At 41.0% G+C, this 17,961-nt stretch overlaps 1 pseudogene across 8 annotated transcripts in view; it reads left to right on the forward strand.

Annotated features, from left to right (window-relative positions):
- The window catches only part of LOC144601912 (dual specificity tyrosine-phosphorylation-regulated kinase 2 pseudogene), a 125,943-nt pseudogene extending 111,648 nt beyond the window's left edge, over positions 1–14,295 (forward strand). For 6 of the 8 annotated variants that reach the window (XR_013548391.1, XR_013548388.1, XR_013548386.1 and 3 more), the window contains one exon: positions 4,259–14,295. The product of XR_013548391.1 is annotated as a dual specificity tyrosine-phosphorylation-regulated kinase 2 pseudogene, transcript variant X6 (transcript). The remainder of the gene's footprint in view (positions 1–4,258) is intronic. The other 2 variants (XR_013548389.1, XR_013548392.1) reach the window with 2 other exon arrangements.
- Positions 14,296–17,961: the final 3,666 nt, after the last annotated feature.

The raw sequence follows: 17,961 nt of genomic DNA on the forward strand, positions 1-17,961 counted from the left end.
CGTGTGAAAAGGTTGCCCCTCAGGTTCCTATTAAATCTTTCCCCTCTCACCTTAAACCCATGACCTCTAGTTCTTGATTCTCCTACTCTGGGGAATAACTCTCTGTGCATCTACCCGATCTATTCCCCTCTTGATCTGAAACATCTCGACAAGATCACCCCTCATTCTCCAGCGCTCCAAGGAATAAAGTCCTAGCCTGCCCAACCTCTCCCTGTAGCTTAGGTCCTCAAGTTCTGGCAACATCCTCGTAAATCTTCTCTGCACTTTTCCAGCTTGACAACATCCTTCCTGGAGCAAGGTGACTAAAACTGAACACAATACTCCTAATGCAGCTTCACCAATGCCTTGTACAACAGTAACATAACATCCTAACATCTATCCGCAAAATGCTTACTGATGAAGGCCAATGTACCTTCTTACCCTTATCTACCGGTGGTGCCACTTACAAGGATTTATGTACCTGCACTCCGATCCTGCTACTCTACATTGCCCTGCTATTCATTGTGAAGGTCCTGCTCTGATTTGACCTTTTGTGATAATTGTTATGTAGTGCATGTCTAAGAAAGATAAAGAGGACAGAGATCATTTCTGTCCACTAAAGAACAAGTTTCGGGGAAGGTCCAAAGACTCAATTTCCCTTTTCATCAACAGTCTGGGAATGCTGATGGTTTGATGGTGATATGAGGCAGAATAAGTTGTGAAAGATGGAAGGATGTCACTCTGATGAAATGCCCCTGAATTTTCAACTGTTTTACCAGACATGATATATTTTATCCCCACAAGATACTTCAATTTTAATAAATATAATTCACAGGGAAAGAAAGAACTAAACAGGAATGATTTTTGGCTTTATTCTCAGTTGATAACAAGCACTGTGTTTATACAGACATGAAAAATCTCCAGAAATATTAACAATTGATACTAATTTTTTAATACTTCAGAGGAAGGTTCATTTGAGTTCTGTTCATTTCAGTTTAGTTTATTGTCACGTGTACCGAGGTACAGTGAAAAGCTTTTGTTGCGTGCTAACCAGTCAGCAGAAAGACAATACATGATTACAATCAATCCATTAACAGTGTATAGATACATGATAAAGGAATAATGTTTAGTGCAAGGTAAAGCCAGCAAGTTTGGAATTGATTAAATAATGAAGGAAGGAAAATGGTTATCACCAATTTACTGATACCATATAAAAGGGGTCAAATTTTCTCAGGGTATTATTTTCTCCATTGAATGACTTCTGTTTCCATTGTTGTTATTCTGAATAAATTGCGATAGGCTGTTGCTCCATTGATCATGGTGTTTAATCGTACAGGTAAGGTTGCAGTTGGATGTGCTGACATTGCGGCATGTGGTGGCTAAATGGTCATTTGGAATTGAAGAGTGAAGATTTGTGCAAAGAGAGGTGTTTCTTTCGAACATTTTTGAATGTTGACCTTTAAAGTGTATACATTCGGGTTCATTTTATGTATACTTTTACATCATAATTAATAGTGTTTTAAATTTATGCAGTGAATATTCAGATTTTGAACAATGTTAAAATGTAACAGAACGCATGCATGTTATAAAATACATCCTTCCTTTACTTCCATAAGATTTTCTCCTTACACACTTGGGACCATCCACATAGTGTCACATAGATTACACACTCCTTACATATTTGGAATATCCCTCAATGCATTGCTTATAATATGTCAGTGAGTGTGTTTAGGTCAGTTAGGAAGTTTGACCAGGATGTTGCCTGGACTGGAGTACTGGAGTTATAGAGCGATTGGATATGCTGGGCTTGTTTTCCTTGGAGCAAAAGAGGCTGAGAGTTGTCCTGATTGAGGTAAATAAAATTATAAGGGCGTAGGTAAGGTAGATCTTTTACCCCATGGTACGGATATCAAAAATTATAATGCATAGTTTTTAAAGCATAGATTTTTTTTTAGATTTAGAGATAGGAAGGTGTTTTAAAAGGGTTTATAATAATAATAATGCATTTTATTTATATAGCGCTTTTCATATACTCAAAGACACTTTACAGAGATTTTGAGAACATAGGTAAATGAATAAATAGATAAATAAGTAAATAAATAAATGAACAGAGAAAGGAGACAGAAGGTGAGGTGATCTTCAGTGGTTGAAGGCAGTACTGAACAGGTGAGACTTCAGCGATGTTTTGAATGTGGTGAGTGTGGGGGAGTCTCTAACGGTTTGGGGTAGTGAGTTCCATAGGGTGGGAGCAGCGATGGAGAAAGCCCTGTCCCCCCAGGATCTGAGTTCAGTCCGAATGTGGGGGGATAGGAGATTGGCAGCGGCAGAGCGGAGGGTGCAGGTGGGAGTGTGCCTGTGGAGGAGGTCGGTCAGGTAGGATGGGGCCAGGTTATGGAGGGCTTTGTAGGTTATGAGGAGGATTTTGTACTGGATTCTCTGGGGGATGGGGAGCCAGTGGAGTTTATAAAGGACGGGGGTGATATGGTCACGGATCGAGGTGTGTGTGAGTAGACGGACAGCGGAGTTTTGAATGTATTGAAGTTTATTGATGATTTTTGAGGGTGCGCCATAGAGGAGGCTGTTGCAGTAGTCCAGACGGGAGGTGATGAAGGCGTGGATGAGGGTTTCTGCAGCTGTGGAGGAGAGGGATGGACGGAGACGGGCAATGTTTTTGAGGTGGAAGAAGGCTGTCTTTGTGATGTGTTTGATGTGTTTGTCGAAGGAGAGGGTTTGATCAAGGATGATTCCAAGATTCCGGATGTGAGGTGAGGTGGATACTGGGAGACCATCAATGTTGAGGATGAAGTTTTGGGTGGATTTGGTGAGCGTTTTTGGACCAATGATGATGATTTCAGATTTGTTGCAATTGAGTTTGAGGAAGTTTGATTGAAGCCAAGATTTTATTTCAGTAATGCAGTTTGTCAGTGTAGAGTGTGTGGTGGGGGAAATTGACTTGGTGGAGATGAGGAGCTGGATATCATCGGCGAAGCAGTGGAAGTTGAGACCATGACGGCGGATTAATTGACCAAGGGGGAACAGGTAGAGGATGAAGTGGAGGGGGCCAAGGACTGAGCCTTGGGGGACACCTTGGGGGAGGGGAGCGGTGGGGGATTTACAGTTGTTAATGGAGATGAACTGGTGTCTGTCAGAGAGGTAAGATTTGAACCAGGATAGGGCTGTGCCGGTGATGTTAAGGGAGGTTTCAAGTCGGGTGAGGAGAATGGAGTGATTTATGGTGTCAAAGGCGGCGCTGAGGTCAAGTAGGATGAGGATGTTGAGGTTGCCAGCGTCGGAGGAGAGGAGAATGTCATTTGTGATTTTGAGGAGCGCAGTTTCAGTACAGTGGTTTGAGCGGAATCCGGATTGGAAAGTTTCATACAGGTTATTGGTAGAGAGGTGGTATTTGAGTTGGGAAGCTACAGCACGTTCCAAAACTGTGGACAGAAAGGGTAGGTTGGAGATTGGTCTGAAGTTGTTTGGGGTGTCAGGGTTTAGACCAGGTTTTTTCAGAATGGGGGTGACAGCAGCGATTTTGAGGGATGGCGGGACGATGCCAGTGGACAGGGAGGAGTTTATTGTTGCAGTGATAAGTGGAGAGAGAGCAGGAAGGCAGGCCTTGACAAAGCTGGAGGGGATGGGGTCCAGAGAGCAGGTGGCAGTTTTTATTCCTGTGAAGAGGTCAGAGAGGTCGGTGGTGGAGATTGGGGAGAACTGAGGCAGGGGCTGACAGGATAAGGGGGGGCAGGTGGTTTGAGGGGGAGCAGGTGCGTTGGTGGTTAAGGTGCTGTAGATGTTGTCTATTTTGCTTTGGAAGAATGAAAGGAAAGTGGTGCATTTGTCAACTGTGAATGATTGGGAGATGGTGTCCAGGGGGCTGAGGAGTTTGTTTATTGTAGAGAAGAGTGTTTTTGGGTTTCTGGAGCCAGAGTGAATTATTTGAGAGTAGTAGGTGGAGTGGGCACGGGAGAGGGCATCTTTATAGTGCTGTATGTGGTCTTTGTAGGCTTGGGAGTGAATTGTGAGACCTGTTTTGTTGCGGAGTCTTTCAAGTTTAGAGGGAAAATAACTGCTGGTCAGGCGATATACTTTTAAAATCTCTTCAGCATTAGAAAAAACATGCGTCCCTCAATGTTCGGAGCAATTGTTCGGAGTTCAGGTGAATTGAGCACAGTCTCTCCGAGCTTGGAATACACTATTATTTATACATTCTTTTATTACACATTTGCCATTGTTGAGAAGCACTCACATAGGAATCCGTTTTTTTTTTCTTCTGTTTCAGGAGAGTGACAATTCAGATATCATGAATGATCAGTTTTGTATGGGAGGTGATCAACACTTCCAAGGTCAAGAGTTATATGAAGAAAATGAGCCAACAAAGACAGCATGCGCAACACCAAACAGTAGTCTCAGTGCCAACGAAAAGGGTTTCCTGCCTACCATCAAGCTGGAGAGCTCTCTCCAACTAAAAAGCAACCCCAGTTCCATTAAATCTTACGATGTCTCGACCAGACCGAAAGGGGAACCAATGACAGCAGCGGAGGCCAAGAAACATTATTTACACAAACTCACACCGTACGAAGAACAGGAGATAGCTAGCTATTCAGAAATCTATTTTGTTGGACCAAATTCTAAAAAAAGACCAGGCATTATTGGAGCACCAAATAATAATAGCTATGATGACGAGCAGGGTTCTTATCTTTATGTGCCACATGATCACATCGCTTATCGATATGAAGTCATCAAGGTAATCGGGAAGGGCAGCTTTGGCCAGGTGGTGAAGGCATACGATCACAAACTCCACCAATACATTGCCTTGAAGATGGTACGGAACGAAAAACGATTCCATAGGCAAGCAGCTGAGGAGATCAAGATACTCGAACATCTGAGGAAGCAAGACAAAGACAACACCATGAATGTCATCCACATCTATGAGAGTTTTTCCTTCCGCAACCACATTTGTATGACCTTTGAGCTACTAAGCATGAACCTCTACGAACTCATCAAAAAGAACAAGTTCCAAGGATTCAGCCTGCCCCTGGTCCGTAAATTTGCACACTCCATCCTGCAGTGCCTTGATGCCTTGCATAAGAGCCATATCATCCATTGTGACTTGAAGCCTGAGAACATCTTGCTGAAGCAACAGGGCCGGAGTGGAGTTAAGGTGATCGACTTTGGATCCAGTTGCTATGACCATCAAAAGATTTACACGTACATTCAGTCACGTTTTTACCGAGCTCCTGAGGTGATTCTAGGATCGCGGTACGGGATGAGTATTGACATGTGGAGTTTGGGCTGCATTCTTGCTGAACTGTTGACTGGACATCCACTCTTACCAGGGGAAGACGAGGGAGATCAGCTGGCTTGTATGATAGAATTACTAGGAATGCCGTCGAAAATGCTGCTAGAATGTTCGAAAAGGGCCAAAATGTTCATCAGCTCCAAGGGTTACCCTAGATATTCCTCAGTTGTCACGCTTCCTGACGGGACTGTACATTTGAGTGGTGGACGATCACGGAGAGGAAAGAATCGCGGTCCCCCCGGTCAACGGGACTGGACCAATGCTCTCAAAGGGTGTGATGACCAATCCTTCATTGACTTCCTGAAACACTGCCTGGAGTGGGATCCCACCTTACGCTTGACACCAGCACAGGCCTTAAGGCACCCTTGGCTGCGAAGACGGCTGCCAAAGCCTCCAACAAATGACAAAGCAACATTTGTGAATCGCATGTCAGCAAGTCCTACTGCCCTCATGGACGCAGTGGCTAAACTACCTCCTACTTCTGCCAACATTGCCAACAAACTGCGATCCAATCAAAATAACGATCCCAATCCCAATGTGACTCAGAGGACTGTACTTCCAAAGCTGGTCAGCTGATTGGATACTTGAAACAAAACAAAAGAATCAAATAATTATTGACACTCACAATATGAATTTTTGTGGCATGCAGTATACAGGGAACACAAATTCTTCCTTTCTACATTCCAATGTGACTTGAAACAACAGGTCTTTTGATTATTACTAGGCTGCAAGTCTGCACTGAGTTTGCTCTAGGACTACTAGGCAGCTCCCATCAAGCCACACTGTACGCATTGGTTTACACTGTACAATGACGGAAACTACCCATTGACGTTCACAGTAAAGCAGTTGGGCTGGATGCACAAATGAAAAAGGTGTTCTTTGATTGGATTATTATTTATTTCACATCAGTAAAACCCTACACAGAAATAGCTGTGTTTTAATCCTTTGGTCCCCATCTATTTGAAGGCCAAAAGTGTCCTTGCATTCACTGAAGAAACTGCTGTGCATAAAAGTAGCTTTAATCCATTCACTTTTTATTGAAAACAAAATAACCATACTCCATTTTTGTTAATTCTCACGTTCTTGCAGTTGTCACCACCAATACCCCATTGTAAACTGACCATAGGTTGGTTGGCTGGCAGTCCAGGTGAACATTTCTTATACACTGCGAGAGTGATAAAGTGGCCAGGCACACAAGGGAGTGATGGTGTTGCCCCCATACTGCCCAATTTACTATCTAAGAGAGGCAAGAGCCGCTGATTCAATTGCTTTGTTCAAGGTGCTGTGTTAATTTACATGCAGGGAATGCCACTGCCTAGAGGGGGTTTTCAAATGAACCGCAACACTTCCCAGAACGTGGGCCATTTTTCTTAATAACAAAAAAGCTGCTAACGTCAAAACCTGTGGGTAGATCACCTTAAATTTTGGCCTTGGAGGAGAGATATTTTGCCATTTATATTTTGCGTTTGTGTCCAGGTTGTTTTACTGCTTCAATTTCTGTTTTATGAAGATATTATGATCTATTAAAGAAGATGACAGAAAGGAACTCTCATTGGTACCGCTCAGATAGAGAAAAGATAAATCTGTTTATTTGTTTGTCTATTATTTTATATTTTCGTCTCCTGGTGGCGGGGTGCAGTTGGGGATGGAAATTTGTCCCCCGAGAGTGGGTGTGTTTCCTCTGCGGCAAAAAGCTTTAAATCCACAGAATAGTCGGTGGATCAGTAACCGGATATAAACCTGCAATTTTCCTGATATAATTTGAGCATTCAAAGAGAGGCAAGTCACTAAGTTAAATATGTTAATTGCTCCTTAACAGCCAGTCTGATTGCTGTATTTCACTTAATTTTACTTAACTATTATGTAACTTAAATCTATCGTAGCTTGGTTTGTCAGAACTTAATGCAATGCAAAAGTGAAGCACATCTGGCAGTACGTACTCAACGTCACAATTACTATATTGAGTCACTGTAAGTGGTGTCTCTCAAGACATTGTGTTGGTGTCGAGAAAGTTCTGCGAGGATACAGTGCTCATTTTGTCAACATAGTTGTTCGGTTCTCCACCTTTGAACCTTGGGCACTTGCTGACTGCAGTGAGCAATTCTCCACGAGAATTGGACTTCTGTGTGCGTGTTATTTGTGCAAATGTCCCGTGCGAATGAGATGTCATGAGGGTTGCAATCACAAGTTTCTCAGAAACAGCAGCAGACTGATCCTGACCCACCTTTTGTTGCATGTGTGTGATATATGGGCAGCCCCTCAGAGAGAGGTCCTGCACACAGGATACGCCTCTATTGCCTATGTGATCACCCAATTGCCAAACACTTTAATTCCCCTTCCCATTCCCATGCTGACCTTTCTGTCCTGGGTCTCCTCCACTGTCAGAGTGAGGTCAAATGCAAATTGGATGAACAGCACCTCATATTTTGCTTGGAAAGCTTACAATCCAGCGGTATGAATATTGATTTCTCTATCTTCAAGTACCCCTCGCATCCCCCCTCTCTCCGTCCCCTCCCCCACCCTAATCATTGTTTCACTGTTGTCCTGCTGAGTTTCACTGTTTGTATTAATGCTTGTCTATCTTCATTCGCCCCATGACTGTTTCAGTCTTTACCCAAAGTTATGTCCCTCCTAATTAAACCCCTTTCTTCGCACCATAGCTTCCATTATCTTTATGATTGGGCCAGGGCCGTCTTCACAGCATTATGGACCCCGGGCAAAGCAGTGTACTGGGGCCCCTACGACAACTACTCACAGGAATAAAAATGTAAATGGTCGATAAAATGGGGCCGCTATGCTCGTGGGGCCCCGGGCAAGTGCCCATCAGGCCCATGCGTTAAGACGGCCCTGGATTGGGCATACTTCTAACTTTAATTTCCTTTTAGTTCTCTTTTGCTCTGCTCCAAATGGAGTAATAGGCAAAGAAGCTTTAAATACATGTATTGAGCAATTAGCAACTCTTTCCCTAAATCCCTCCATCTTTATCTTTCGTTAGAATTCATCTCTTTAATTAAATTTTAGGTCATTACCCTCTCCCTCCACCACTAATGTTCAGTTGTTATTGCCTTTGCATTACAGCATTTTAACATTTTAACAGCTTCCTTGTCATTTTGTCAAAAATACCTAATTTGTTGACTGACATGAGATGTTTTCAGTTTCCAATATATAGAAGCCAGGAGTAAAGGTTAAGAGAGCCAACCAAGTGGTTTAGGGCAACAAGTAAAAAATATTTGTCAATTGGAGGAACCTATCAGGTCGATGAATTAGTAACCAAAGGCCACAGTTTTAATATAGACTCTAACATTTCCAGGGGAAGACGGAGAATGATATATATTTTTAATTTGTTGAGTTGCTATAATTTAAAATGCACTGCCTGGTTGGGTGGTGGAAGCAGAATTAGTCATTTTGAAGGCTCTGTGGAAATGGCACAAAAGAGGTGTTAAGGCCTGGAGCAGGCAGGTCATGATAAACATCGATCGGCAGGGCAAGCTTGAGGGCCAAGTCGTTTACTCCCCCTCCTCCTATCTTCTTGTATAAGATCAGTGTTGTACCCTTTCAGTGTCGCACTCACAAGATTATAATGGCGTGAGCTGAATTCAGACAGATTTGGTCCATTGTCTCTGGTCCCCATCCGGCTAAACCTGATGTAATTCTCCATCCTTGGGAGTCAGATGTAACCATGTCACAACACTGACCAGGACTCTGTGTTTACACTGTGGAGATTCCTTACAGGCTGAGGTCAGGTGGCAATTCCTGTTAAAGCCACATGCAATGTTTAATGAGTTTTCAATTTTCTGCGAGATTTAACTCTTAAAATTATTGTGAATAATTAAAATAAAACTGAAGCATGTCTTTTGCCTCCCTAGCAGCACTGATGCTGGCTCATCAAGTCAAGAAGTCAACAGTCATATGCACCCCAACAATGAAATTCTTACTTGCTGTAGCTTAACAAGCCTCTTAGACACAACAACAATAAATTAATAATAATTGTTTAGTTATTCCAGGTAAATCAGATCATGCTTCTGCAAAATAGGTACATGGAGCAACCGTAGTAGTGACGAGTTTGCATTAGTTTGGTAGGTTGAGGTGGTAGGGTTATGGTTAGGGTTGTTCAAGGCAGTTCAAGAACCTAGTAGTTGTTGGGAGGAAGCTGTTTCGGAACCTGGAGGTGACATAAGTTGGTATCCTTACAAGAGTTGCAGTTTCATGCACAGACAATGCCCTAAGTCAGTGGCAGGCGGCATCCATCACTCTGTGGCTGCCAGTTGTGGCTACGTGGGTGGACTTGTCAAGCACAGCAATTCCCATTCAAATGAGTGGGTGAACTCAGCTGCCGGGAAAAGGGTAAGTGCTTACTTTCTCTTATTACTTACTGATGTCAATTTCAATATTTTAAAGAAATACTTGTGCAAGAATATGGAATAAATATAGATTTTTTTTTAAGATACTGATTTTTAACATCAAAGACATTCCCAAGTAGACAGTAACACAGACAAATTGGACAGCCAGCAATGGTGGAGTCTCACTGTCTGTTGAAGCACTCGTGTGAACGCAGTCCAGTACTCCACTCAGCCACCCTCTAAAATCTTTTTAAAATGAAGCTTAGTTTAGTGTATTTTAAAGGTACGGCATGAAAACAGGCCCTTCGGGTCACCGAGTCCAGGCCGACCGTCAATCATCCATTCACGCTTGTTCTATGTTATCCCACTTTCTCATCCGCTCCCCGCACACCAATGGCAATTTACAGAGACCCATTAAACTACAAACCCACACCATCCTTGGGATGTGGGAGGAAACTGGAGCACCCAGAGGAAACACCCGCGATCACAGGCAGATAGCACCCGAGGTGTGGATCAAACCTGGGTCTCAGGCGGTGTGAGACAGCAGGTCTACCAGATATGGCACTGTGCTGCCCTAAAGATTAAAGACACAAATCATTTGAAATATTGAACTACAGTACAATACGTAACCTAGCAAATACCAGGTGAGGAAACCCCATTTACATTTGGCCCTGCAACTGGATTCCACGCAGATTCCAGTGACAGAGTGGAACGGCAGGTACATTAATTTATGTCATTTGGTTTCCCCTGGACCTGCAGTGGAGCTGGGTAAATGCCAGCACTGTCTTACTCTCCTTGGAAGCGGTGGCATGATTTGGCCTGCTGTTTTGGACGATTGGAAGATTTTGCTGGCAAATGTTAATGGAACAGAGGAAGCTCTTGCACAATGACAATAACTTTGGTCTTTCTACTTGTGCAGATTACAATGCAGCAGCGATGAAGTTATGGTTGGCAGTTCCCCAATGTTTGTCTCATTGGTTTCTTGGAGTCTAGCTTGAGAACATGAAACTGTGCTGATGCCCAAAACCTATTGGGAACCGACATTAACATTCTGCACTTGGCACAGAGAGACATTTCCATTAATTTTAATGCAGGTGAATAAGTGCAAAGGACTTTGTTAGGTATTAGTTAACTTATAGTTTTCAAATTGAGTGTCTTTAAATGTTATTGGCTTTCTTAAATGGTTTTGTTCATAAATTTTTGAATATTTGGAAATTGTACCTGTAACATTTTTATACCTCTGAATGTTTTTGAACGTGCAAAACCATCAGGGTCCTTCAGTGATGTGACAGCTATGTTAGTGAGTGCGGCTAAACTGGCAGCCAATGTTCATGTGATTTTACCACTGTCGCCAACCCATAACCACTTAATACCCTGGAGGAAAGATGCCTTCCCTTTCAGGGTCTTATTAGGAGGGTTTCAGACAACTCCTGCCATAAGTTAACATTGCCTCAATCGTTCTAGACGAGTTCCACAATTTATTGCAAATGTAGGCAGCTCAGCCGACCATGAATTCTAGCTCAATATTAATCAACTTACACATGTCTACTTTCTATTCTCAGTGTAGATGTGTACATCTTACTAATGGAAAAACTTTTTCAACTCCATTCGAAAAGCCTGCCTTGCACTGTTTCCAGGAAATTCATGGGCATACAGACAACAAGAAATCAATGAATGGAATATGTTTCTTCTCATTTATTGCTGACTTTGATCATTTAATTCTTTTGAGCACTATTCTCCTATAGTGCTGTTTAAATGTTATCATTTACACTAACCTCAATTTAACATTAAAGTTAAATATGCTGAGATTATTAATCCCCACTGAAACTGTCACCTGTGATTTCAGTCTCCACAACCAAGGGAAACATTTACCTTGCACTCATCATCATAAATCATTTCAGTATTTTATAAATGCTACTGAGCTAAATATTCTGAAATTAAGTAAATAAACTGACATCTCAACAAATGACCCATTCAATTGTATTGATCAACAAATAAACTGGGGTCTGCTCCAAGAGACTTTTTTTCAGCATCAAACATGAAAAGTTGTTATCTTTTTCTTGAGTTGAACACAATTAAGATCATTTCTGAGTTGACTTGCACCACACTGGAAATTCAACTGGGCACTTCTGAGAATCACACGTGTGTGTATGATGCAATTTCTGCATCTAATGTGCTCCTTTAAAAAATGGTGGGGAAATTAGACCATGTAATCCTTGGAGCCATAACCCCGAGCTGTAACCCACTCAGATAGATCCCTTGTGTTCTTACTTCAGGCATCACCCTGCTTCTCCAAGTATTGTGCTCACTGATCTGATTCCACAGTCTGAACTGCTCACCCTTTTCCACAGCGTGCTGTGTTTGCTTAAATGGCTGACTCTCTGATAGATTCTGATCATCATCAAGACCATCCACTCCGCAAAGCCAGATCACTCTCCTATCTCCCAAACTCCCCTGTGTCCCCCTTTTGTTCCACTTCAGGTCCCAGCTTCCCATCAGGTACTGATCTCCGACCAGCCACTGAATCTCAAACAACCCATGAATCCACAGATCCATGCCAATTGGTATGACAATGCAAGATAACAAGTATAATGTAGTCACAATGAATGGTGTACATTTGTTGGATAGAACAGCTAATTTGTCGGCCGCTATAGTTTGCAAGGGGAATATTTGCCATTACAGAACTGTAAACATATGGATCCAGTGATTATACAATCAGCTGGCAGTGTAGGTTCACCTCTCCATTTTAATGCTGACATTAACAACTTTATTTTAGATCTGAATGAGAAATGCCTCAACCACCCAGTAATGCACCAAACCATATTTTAGGGCTACAGAAATGAAAGGTTGATCTCCAAGGTTTTCATTTGTCAGCAACTTTTTTAAATCATAAATTTTCAAAATATTTGAAATATGACAGTAATTTTATCCAGATCATATCTCTTTAATTTACCTGATCCAAAGAGTATTGCAATATAAGAGCTCTTCCATGACAGAGGTGTTGGAAACCATTGACAAAGAATGAAAGGAAAAATATAATTATACAGGGCTGGAGAAAGCACTTTAGATTTGAATTCACCCTCTTCCATTGCCTCTTTGAAAGCACAGACTACAGAATAGGAGATGAAATATAATCAACAAAATAATCAGTATCAATGATTAAGCAGACTAGGTGAATCCAGTTCCCGATAATAATGTTATGTTCATTAACAATTCTCATGAATACAAACAATATTTTTGTAGAAAATCTCAAAATGAACGTCATTATTAGGTATAGTATCCTGTTCTTCTACTTTATGGACTTCAAGTTACAAGTAAGATTACGTTAAAATGAGGTTACGGAATATTTAGGTTCAGAATCTTAATTATGATTATGTGAATAAGTTCTTATTCAGGCCTGGCCATTCTGTGTTCCATAGGTAAAGACATGAAGAATAGCCAATTTAATCACACAACAAAGGGCTACTAATAATTGTGAATCTATAGCTCAGCATTGGCCTCCACTGAGAGAACAACAGGGAACTGAAGAAAAACCAAGTGATTATCTTTATGTACTCTTCTTTAAGGTGTTAGGCCTTGGTTTGGTGTGAGGGTCTGTGAGTCGATGTTCATTACCCATGTACCAAATGACGATAAGATTAGTCACAGTGCACATACTTTCAATAAATAAGCCTGATGGTTCTCCTGTCTTAATGACCATCTAGAAATTATGCCAGAAAACCCCTGGTTTCTGGACTCCAGCTTGAAGTCTTTCTGAGGGATCAATATTGGTGGCTTCAGTCTTTACAGGTTGGGATCATGACATTAGAGCTTCCTTGTAACTGAGTTTTTGTTATTTTACCTAAGACACTTAAAAATATGGTTATTATATTTTAGAAGAAACTAATGAGGGATGATTTAAATTAATTCCTGGAATAATGACACCCCTTCATTTTTGGTTGACATGTTCCCCTGCAGAAGTGCAGCTTTGGAATATCCTGGGACCAGACTGTCACCCTTACCCTTTGAGTATCCAAGAAAACCTTCCGTCCACTCATGTTTTGTTAGAGTTAAAGATAATTAAAATGAAAGGTGATCATCAGGTATATTACTGGGAGGCTCTTAGGTCAGCCCCACATTGAATGTGAATCATGTGTTTTGCTGATCAGAGCTATTTCGTTTTTAATACATAAATTAATTGTAACAAATAACGTGAATAATTTTGCAGCAACTACCCAACATTGCTTCCGGTTTTGCAGAAAACGTTGCTTTACCCCTGTTTTGATTTAAAATGTCTTTATTCCTTTGCGTTTAAAAAAAAAAACTTTCAACCATCAATTATAATTTAAGAACCCACCTTTGTGCAATGGCCTTGTATCATTTACTGAAATAAACGCACAGATTATCACAGTAGCAATCCTGAACTAATTGGCAAAATACGACAATGTATCCATGTGGCTCAAACCTCAGAGCAAATCAGATCTCTACCATGGTCCTTATGAAGTGGAAAGATATTTATCTGTTGTTTACTTTAGTATACTAAGCGGAGTAAAATTATACGGTACCGGCACATATCATCATTCAAATATCACGGCATCTCTTCTTGCAGCTATATAAGAAAATAACTGCAGATGCTGGTACAAATCGAAGATATTTATTCACAAAATGCTGGAGTAACTCAGCAGATCAGGCAGCATCTCAGGAGAGAAGGAATGGGTGACGTTTCGGGTCGAGACCCTTCTTCAGTCTGAAGAAGGGTCTCGACCCGAAACGTCACCCATTCCTTCTCTCCTGAGATGCTGCCTGACCTGCTGAGTTACTCCAGCATTTTGTGAATAAATACCTTCTTACAATAGACAATAGACAATAGGTGCAGGAGTAGGCCATTCGGCCCTTCGAGCCAGCACCGCCATTCAATGTGATCATGGCTGATCATTCTCAATCAGTACCCCGTTCCTGCTTTCTCCCCATACCCCCTGACTCCGCTATCCTTAAGAGCTCTATCTAGCTCTCTCTTGAATGTATTCAGAGAATTGGCCTCCACTGCCCTCTGAGGCAGAGAATTCCACAGATTCACAACTCTCTGACTAAAAAAGTTTTTCCTCATCTCTGTTCTTGCAGCTATCGTTCATTGTTTTCAATTATTTCTTGGTTAAATGCTTTCAGAATAGTTATGGTGGACTCTAGGCTTTCCCACTAACCGTGTTTTATCCTTTGGATCTGTAATCATGCTCCCAATGCACATTGTTATCATGGACTCGGCAAGTTACTTCCAACATTCTCACCATTTAATTAAAGTGGGTGCATTTAAAGGGCTTTGTGACCACCAGAAGCTGCCTGCTAGCCTCTCTTCTACAGTTTCTCTGCATAGAACACGATAATAGCAATCATGTGGAGAAATGTCATCACTTTGCCATCTGACTCCTTGCACAATTTGCCATGTGATGAAAACAATCGAGCCTCATGCTCTGATACCTTCTCTCCTCCCTGGCTTGTTAGCTGGGATCGGTTTCTGTTTCCAAATTTCAGAAATGTGCACCTTTTTGCAAAACCTGATGGTTGTGTCAGTAGAAATTTCCAGCCTGCAGGCCTGTGCCTTAACCCACTTTTACCACAGTGAAACCAACTGTTGAATTGTACAGGTGTAGCCATTACTTACTGTTTTATCTTTTCAAAATGCTTTTGTCCCAACAGGCAGATGTGTTTCCTTATACCTCTGATTATTTAATGCAAATAAGAGATTCATATAAGGACTGTTTGTGGTGTGTTTCTGTACAAAAAAAAGTGTTGGACTAGTTAAAGATTCAGCTTTGTCAATGATTGTTAGTATTAGAGGATGTGGTACCTTAGGCAATAGATACTAACTGAAATTGTAATATTTAACACGATGATACTGTATGAAATATAGGAATGCATTGCAGCCATTGGGTTTATGACAATTTCAATTCTATCAGTTGTGTCAATATTGTATGAAAAGAGAATCTGTTTTAAAGTGTTTTAATTTGTGAATATATACGTATATGTTTATTTACACCTTTACACAATTTGTTTAGAATAGAGTTGAGCATTAATAAAAAAAGTGATTTTGGATCATTTCTGTTCAGTTCTTCCAAAATGAGAGTACCAACAGAATTGGGAGAACTGGTGGGGTACAGTGGTTAAAATTTTACAAAATTAATATAAAAATGATTCATCACAAACTAATTGTCTGGTGTGTCTCGCATAATGATCAAAGTAGTCTTTTAATGTTCATTCCTATATAAACCAGAGAGAACAATGTATGGAAACATACCCTTTGATAATTTATTTCTGACAAATAGTAAAGAAACATATTAGTTCTTTTCCCCTCACAAGGTCTGACTGCCTTATGCGTTTTCAAAAACCATTATCATAATTTGTCCAATAAGTAGCAGATTATTGGTTTTGAAAAAATCATCGTAAAAGATATATATTTATGATTGTTCTCTCTCAACCGTTCTGCACTATTACATTTTTGTAAGTTTTCACAAGTTTAGAACATATCGTCGGCTTACTCATGAGGGTTAGAGAATACTAGGCAAGTAAAATCTGAATATTATTTCTTAGCAAATGACTGAGGGTGAATTATTATTAAAATCTGCAGTGTAGCACACCATCAAGGTATATTACATCTGAATGTACTTTTAAAATAGCTTCCTCTTGTCATATCTTTTGTCCATTTTTCCATTACAAATTATTTCTCGGGGAAGTTGCTGATGCAAGCTCTTCGCTAAGTAATTACAGTCTGGCTAGGGTGGTGGGTTTTCCATACAAATCGCTGAAGATGTATCCTGAATTTTTCTGATCCATCATTGTGTTCTCAGTAACTGAATTCCTGAAGCAGTTTAATTCAACAGAAAAAATATTCAATATATTCACATTAGTGAGGATATTACAAAACTGGGTCTCGCTTTGCTTAACTAATCTCAATGAAATTATCTTTAACATTTGTGTGCTCGGTGATCGGAAATGGCATTTATCTTAGTACAGCAGTGAAACACGTGATTCTGGGCAAAATATACATGGTTACTGCTGATTGTTTCTACTGCTGCACTCTGGATTCTTCTGCCTCTCCTTTCCCATCTCAACACCTGCCATGTGGAGCACCATATGGACGATGGTTTTGAGCCAAGAAACTTTCATGAATATTAATGAAGACACATTGGGGAAAAATATATATTATCAGGTTCCCAGCGATGTAACACCGATAGACAAAATCTCTCTTCTTGCCCAGTGTTGGTGGTAAATGATCTTAGTCTGTGTCTTTGTGGGTGCTGCTCACGCAACATCTCACAGAGCTTGAGGTAATATTCCTCCGCTTTTTCTGCCTTTATTTCACCAATGTTATTTCATTTCCTCCCTGTGAAAGCTCGGATTGCTTGCTGAGACAGTGGGATTTATTTTGCTCCTGGTGTTAATTAGATCGGAGTGAGCAGCTGGGATGTATTAATAAACATCGTCACCTGAATCCGACTCACACCAATAATGGGTTTAAGTAAGTTAAGCAGAAAGAAAAAAGCATCTATAAAACTGTTTTAAAAAGAATGTGAAAACAGGCGTGAACTAAAAGTGAGTCCTGAACTATGGGATTTGTTTTAAAGGAAAGCAAAATTTGGATTGTTAACACATTGTTTTCAGAGCTGAAAGGTTTTAAAACATAGAAATTAAAGTCTATTCATTTTCACATTTCAATTAGATGGTGGGCTGCTGTAGCGGACATGAAATGGAATGGGTTACAAATAGGGTATCACAGATGCTATGTAGTGTGCTGGTTTTGTGTCAGTAAGAAGAGAGTGGGTGGGGCTTAGTTCTAGACAATCTTAGGCACTGTTATCGAAGGCATTACATTGCCATGGCTACAGCGCTCACAGCAATCTTCCAGGCACCTGTCATTAACCATGCAAGAGTCACTTCCCCCATGTTATGCAAGCAGTTGCCAAAGTAAGAACACAGCAAATAAAAGCAGGAATAACCCTTTCTTAGAACATAGACAAGTACAGCACAGGGACAGGCCCTTTGGCCTACATTGTCTGATACAATGATAAAATAACCTCATTTACCTCCACATGGTCCATATTCCTCCTACCCTACATATTCAGGTGCCTATCTAAAAGCCTCTTAAACACCACTGTCGTATCTGCCTGCTCCACCATCTCTGCTGGTGCTTTCTTGGCACCCACCACTTTATCTGTAAAAAAACATGCCCCGCACATCTCCTTTAAATTTTGCCCCTTTCACCTTAAAGATATACTCTCTGTTCGTTGACATTTTCGCCCTGGGAAAAAGGTTTTGACTGTCTACCCTATCTACACCTCATAATTTTATATAGTTCTATTGGATCTGCCC

Source organism: Rhinoraja longicauda, chromosome 17 (genome assembly GCF_053455715.1).
Source record: "Rhinoraja longicauda isolate Sanriku21f chromosome 17, sRhiLon1.1, whole genome shotgun sequence".
NCBI classification, from domain to species: Eukaryota; Metazoa; Chordata; class Chondrichthyes; order Rajiformes; family Arhynchobatidae; genus Rhinoraja; species Rhinoraja longicauda.